The 7,116-nt window shown below is 34.2% G+C and overlaps 1 pseudogene; it reads left to right on the top strand.

Moving 5' to 3' along the window:
- Positions 1–2,821: 2,821 nt before the first annotated feature.
- On the top strand, positions 2,822–6,535 carry LOC132288070 (polygalacturonase At1g48100-like; annotated as a pseudogene).
- The last annotated feature ends 581 nt before the right edge of the window (positions 6,536–7,116 follow it).

Here is a 7,116-nt window from a genome sequence, read left to right as displayed (position 1 = left end):
CATTTTCTATACCCCATATCTTTTGTCTTCACATTCGTAGAAATCTCTCCCCCTTTTTCTTTCCACATGTAGATAAACTGTCACATGAAAGAAAGACTCTAGTTTGTTCCATTTTCTATATATATATATATATATAACTGTCACATAAAAGAAAGACTAGTAATTTAGAGGGCAGTCCATTTTCTATACCCCATATCTTTTGTCTTCACATTCGTAGAAATCTCTCCCCCTTTTTCTTTCCACATGTAGATAAACTGTCACATGAAAGAAAGACTCTAGTTTGTTCCATTTTCTATATATATATATATATATATATATATAACTGTCACATAAAAGAAAGACTAGTAATTTAGAGGGCAGTCCATTTTCTATACCCCATATCTTTTGCCTTCACATTCGTAGAAATCTCTCCCCCTTTTTCTTTCCACATGTAGATAAACTGTCACATGAATGAAAGACTCTAGTTTGTTCCATTTTCTATGCCCTATATTTGCCTTCACATTATAAAATATATCTCCAGCGCATCTTCTCTATTCCATGTTTATCATTTTCTATGCCCTATACTTGCCTTCACATTATAAAATATATCTCCAGCGTATCTTCTCTATTCCATGCTTATCATTAAGTTCCGTGGCGTTTTGGCTCTCGTACTTCACGTTTTCTCACTCTAATTTTTACTGTGTAACTTAAAACTTGTTATTTAGCTCTCAATCTAAGTGACTTAAAAAGTTAATAATATTTTATTTTATGAGTGAGATGACATCAGCTCTATTACTGAACTCATCATGATGTCATCTTTTCCTCCCATCTAACTCTTTTATATATTTTGTATAGATTAATACATATGGAGCAGAAATAAATAAAAAATATAGAAGAGAGTGTGTGTGTGAAGATTTAACCTGCATAGAAAGTAGAGAATGATAGAAAAAGGGGAAAAAAGAGTGTACAGAAGTATAGATATGGTTAAAGACTAAAAATTCTAAAATACTCTTGGAATATTGTATTTTGAAGTATAAAGAGTGATGATAAAACTCATTTAATGAATAATTAAACATTAGATGAATTCAAAAGTACCATATTCAAAGTATTGTAGAACTTCACAATAAAATGAGCCAGAATTATTTTAATAAAGTGTTCATTGTATCATTTTCCTTGTCATTTGATATACACATATATTTCCTCATATTTGTCATTATATTATACGTAAGAGTATATGAATCTCTCTCTCTCTCTCTCTCTCTATTTGTCAAAGATCCTGCCGTGTCCTTTGCCGCTTTCAATGCATTTCTTAGTCATCATGTGCATGAATGAACATCTCCACCATCTTCTCAATCACGAATCACGTGTGTAACACTCAAAATAATACGAGAATCATCATGAAAAATCTTTGGCTGATATATTTTAAGACTAATTATTAATGGAAAATTTTGATATTCAAGTGGAGTGACCTTGATTGCACGACCCTTTATAGATAATGTAGATGAGTTTGTTAGATTATAAGTATATAATTATATATATTCATGCACAAAGCCAACCCATTTTTGCATGAAGTATTGTATCTACCTTTGTGTTAATTGAAAATTGATATAACCATGATACACAAAGGTGGCTCAATATAATTTAAAGTTTTAAGTCAAAAATCTATAAATGGGTCGTTAATATCAAATAATAGTTAATTCTTTTTATTTTAAAATTACCCTTATTCAAAAATTCCTAAACCCATTTATTTATTATTATTATTATTATTATTTTTGGATAGCTTCTGAATTAATGTCACCCAAGTAGAAATTTATTATTATTATTTAGATTGAAAATAAAATAGTAATTTCAAATCCTTTGGATTTTTACGTTGACTACACACAAAGTATTATAGGGCCTACTATTATTAATACATGCTATTGAGTGGAACTAGGAATATAAGATGAAGTAAATTTTTATGAGTCAAATTTATATATATATATATATATATATACACACACACACACATCACTATGAGGCAATTGAGCTCAAAAAGTCTTTTAACTTCACTTGACTTCATTAATTTGTAATAGCTAAAAAATTTTGAATAGATGTTTTTTCAAAAAATAAAAAAATAAAAAAAATTATTGCATAATTTGATTTTTGATCGGTTTGAAGCAGTAGGATGAGGTATCAAATCCAATATTAACCAAAGGGCCTTTGGCCCAATGGTATAACCTCTCCATCTCCAAAGAAGAGGGGAGGGGTTCAAGCCTCGTGAACAAAAATGTGTGCGTGTTTGTTTACCATTCAAAAAAAAAAAAAAAAAAAAATTCAACATTAATTTATTTTATGATCATTTTAGACCTCCATGCGCTAGCATTGCCAACTTTATTTGATTAATCTGCAAGATGGAAACTTATATGGTTAATAAATTTAATATTTTAATTTATATATTATAATTTGCATGACATTGTTCGATAATTCCCATCACCTATGCCACTATTTCTCTATATATTATAACATTTTCCTAGCCACTACTACAATAACTCGTAAACAAAGAAATTATGAAGTTCTACATAATACCAACATATATCAGCGTATATACTCACGTCTCACAAGTCGCAAGTGCCCGTCTTGTCAGGTTATATAGCTAATAGCTTATTAATTAGTCACAATGAATTGTTTATGCACACACACACACACACACACACACATATATATATATATAATTGATTAGTATAAAATAAGAAGGAAATTTAATAGTTGCACTGTATGGCCTATGTGTGAACAGTGCCACGAGTCTCTATATAAACTCATCATCCTCACCTTTGTTTAACAATCCAGAATAAGCACTCTCTCTCTCTCTCTCTCTCTCTCTCACACACACACACACACACACACACACAATGATGAAAATGTTGAGTCTAAAATGTCCTACATTAGTAGTTATGCTCATTGTGTTGCTTGTGTGGTCTTCTAGCAATTCAATTATTTGCAGTGCTAGCTCTAGAAGAAGCAAACAATGGAAGCAAAGCATTGCCTTTCCGTCTAACCAGAAAGGAAGGCGTTTGGCAGCGGAGCTACAACAGAATGCTGTTAACTCTGCCGTCTTTAATGTGTTGGACTATGGTGCTAAAGGTGACGGAAAATCTGATGACACAAAGGTAATTTCAGAATTTCAATTTTTGCCATATTGTTCATGGGTTTCATTCTATTATTATTTTTATTTATTTGTATTCGCTGTTTGGTAAGGTGTACTGTACTTCTACATATTTAGTTTGTTGTGAAGAAGTGGAAGGAAAAGAAAAAAAGAAAAAGAGTTTTCTGAGGGCCTACCATAAAGTTTCATTTGTTCTAAAGTAAGGGAGGAGTGAAGGAATAAAACTTTGTGTTCATTAATTATTTTCTTCCATTTTGGTTCAATTTTAGGAATTATAAAGTGAGTTTTCTTTTCTTAGAGTAACCTTTTCCATCCCTCCTTCCTTTCCTCTGTCCAGAATATTTCCATTCCTTCGACCTTGAAAAACAATGCATATACTTTTTCCGGTTGGAAAAAGTACTCCCATATTGCACAGTTTGCACCATAAGTCAAAGTCTCAAAGAGCATAAGTATATTCTGTTTGTGCTACAGCTTTAAGAATTAATTTTGAGTATTTCCAAACAGTATTGGACCTTTTTTCCCCCTAAGCAACATTATTGGACTTCATTCAGAGGTTATTAATTTACAGTTATTTAACTATCTTTTTTTCATCAGAGGACATATGCATGTATTATGTACAATTGAAGCTAAATTACTTTCTATAGAGCGGTAAGAATTGCCTCCAAGACACCTTAGCTAATATTGGTAAAAAAAAGGACTACTCCAATGCATGAAACTCTCACCATTGCGGGATCTGATCGAAATGGGTCAATGTATGCAGTCTTACTTCCGTTTGCAGAGAGACACATTTAAGTTCATCCATGGCTCTATTACTGCAAAATTTAAAAAATGACTAATATGTTACAATACATGGCAGGCATTTGAAGCAGCATGGGCAGCTGCTTGCAAGGTGGAGGCATCAACAATGGTAGTCCCTTCTGGATCTGTGTTCTTCGTCAAACCAATCTCTTTCTCAGGCCCCAATTGTCAACCAAAGATTGTATTTCAGGTTAATTTCACATCAACAACTCCATTTTTTAGTACCTAAATGACTATATAGTTATCAACCTTGTAACACTCCTAGGAACTTATATGATGTGGGTAAATTAATTTATCTATCCACATTATTTGATAGAGATGTTTTGATATTATTTTTCACAAAGTGATCAGTATCGGATTTGAACTTACATTTTCATATTTTCGTGTTGTCTTGAAGTTGGATGGCAAGATTATCGCGCCTACAGACTCGGGATCTTGGGGATCAGGTCTGTTACAGTGGCTTGAATTCACAAAGCTCACAGGAATTACAATTAAAGGGAAAGGTATAATTGATGGCCAAGGCACAGTTTGGTACAACCCCACAGACAAAATGTCAAGCACCAAGCCAACAGTGAGTACCTCTTATATTGAACTACTTGCATTCACGCATTTCACAAACTTGACTCAACATTGAAAACTTGAAACTAAGAATTTCATATTGTGTCTATTTGGCTTGCAGGCACTCAGGTTCTATGGGAGCTCTGATGTAACAGTAACTGGCATAACAATTCAAAACAGCCCTCAGACACACCTCAAGTTTGATGATTGCACAAATGTTCAGGTTTTCAGCATGAGTGTTTCATCCCCTGGCAATAGCCCCAACACGGATGGAATTCACCTGCAAAACTCCAAAGAAGTGGTGATACACGATGTTAATCTTGCTTCCGGTAATTCCAAGTATTAGAAGAAATAATAGGTTTTTTTTTCTTTGGGATCCGAAACACATACAATAGTCAATTTTTCTAAGCTAAACTGCCAATTGTTCATTTCATTAGGTTCTTACCATAATGTGGTCACTTCTCTCTATGTCAGCTCTTCCCATTGTTATGCTTCTCTACTTGAGCATATTAGAATTCAATTTAGCAGGGGAAAAGCCCCAAGAAATAAGATTACTATTTTTTGAAAGTTCAAGTAAACACACGCGCACTCATAGTATTGTCCATGACAGGACTCGAACACTCAACCCTTCCTTGGGAGGAAAAATACGAGTTGATATGTAATTATATGGCAATAAATATTGCAGGAGATGACTGTGTCTCCATACAAACTGGATGCTCAGGCATATTCATACACAATGTGAATTGTGGACCGGGACATGGAATCAGCATTGGAGGGCTAGGGAAGGACAACTCCAAAGCCTGTGTATCAAATGTTACTGTCCGAGACTCCACAATTAGCAACACAATGACTGGTGTCAGAATCAAGACATGGCAGGTAAAAATGAATTCATTTCCCTCAATTGACTGTTGAAGATAAAGGGTATACTTGGTTCAATATTCTATTTCCAGAGAATTGAAAATTAGAAAACTTTATAAAGATCTGGTTGATTGACAGTTTCTGAAAATTGTTTTATGAGAACTCAGTTAAAAAAAATAAAAAAATTAAAAAATTAAAAAAATTAAAAAATTAAAAAAAAGCCTTTTTTGACATATCTCTGATTTTCTTTTCTGAAATCTTGAGTACTATTTTCGAGTGACAAACCAAGTAGGCCCTAATTGTCTTACAAAACTCATTTGTATTCAACTGCAGGGTGGCTCAGGCTCAGTGCAAGGAATCATGTTCTCAAATATCCAACTTTCTGAAGTAAAAACTGCTATTATGATTGATCAATTCTACTGTGACGGAAGCAAATGTAGTAATAAAACATCAGCTGTGGCTGTATCAGGCATAACATATCGGAACATAAAAGGGACTTACACAGAAAATCCAGTACACTTCGCGTGCAGTGACAGCTTGCCGTGCACTGGTGTTATTCTAAATACCATAGAGCTTAAAGCAGTACAAGAAAGCAACCCCTTGAGCAATCCTTTCTGTTGGAAGACATATGGAGAATTACAAACATCGACCGTCCCTCCAATTGACTGTTTGCAGTCAGGCAAGCAAGCCATCAAACAACAAAGTTCAGCTCAATGCTGATTCCTGCTGAACCTAGCTTAGGGTAATCAATACATAAATGAGGTTATGCATATTTTTGGACTCCAACATGTGAAAAAAGGATAGAAATGGTAAAGAAACTCAGCAATATTTTTCTTTATATTTTATTTACACACATATATATAGAACAATTACAAAACATGTATGAAACTTTGGGAGAGATTGTAGGAGACTTTTGCTCTCTTCAAATATGTAGATCAAGATCCTCTTGTTTTCAAACTCCAAGATAAATTCTAGGAGACCTTATCTCCATCCAACTGTACCCTTTTCAAAACAATTTGAGAGTTTGCTGGAGGTCTTCTTTCACTCCCCCTCAAATTGGACTGGGAGACTTTGCACAGTCCCAGTTTGATTCAAAGATTAGAAAATTCCTTACGTGCCAATGGTTTTGTGAATATATCAGCAAGTTGATGGCGGGAGGAAACAAATTTTGTAACCAAAGTGCCACGTGCAACTTTTTCTCTAACGTAGTGATAATCCAATTCTATATGTTTCGTTCGGGCATGAAAAACTGGATTGATAGTCATATATAAGGCACTTAAATTGTCACAATGTAGAGTAGGTGCCTTTGAAAGAGTAACTCCAATATCATGAAGTATATATGTCAGCCATGTTAACTCAGCTGTGGTGGATGCCATTGACCTGTACTCGGCTTCGACACTTGACCGTGCAACTGTGCTTTGTTTCTTAGCACTCCAAGAAATTAGATTGCTACCCAAAAATGTGCAGAATCCTGTAGTCGATCTCTGAGTAATAGGACATCCTACCCAATCCGCATCAGAGAAAGCGTAGAGCTCAAGAGAGCTATTTGAGAGAATTTTCATCCCAAAATCCAATGTGCCACGGATATATCGTAATATACGTTTGACAAGTTAATAATGGCCAATAGTTGGGGCATGCATATATTGACAAACAAAATTGACACTAAAAGTAAGATTGGGTCTGGTAAAGGTAAGGTATTGTAACGCGCTAACAATACTGCGATAATGGGATGGGTCTGGATATAGGTCATTGTCGGAAAAAATGCATCCAGCTTTAGTTAC

The sequence above is a fragment of the Cornus florida genome, unplaced genomic scaffold, assembly GCF_030987335.1.
Source record: "Cornus florida cultivar Cherokee Brave unplaced genomic scaffold, ASM3098733v1 CherokeeBrave_3.0.0_Hap2_Chr02, whole genome shotgun sequence".
In the NCBI taxonomy this organism is placed as follows: domain Eukaryota; kingdom Viridiplantae; phylum Streptophyta; class Magnoliopsida; order Cornales; family Cornaceae; genus Cornus; species Cornus florida.
This window is presented reverse-complemented; position numbering and strand designations above follow the sequence as displayed.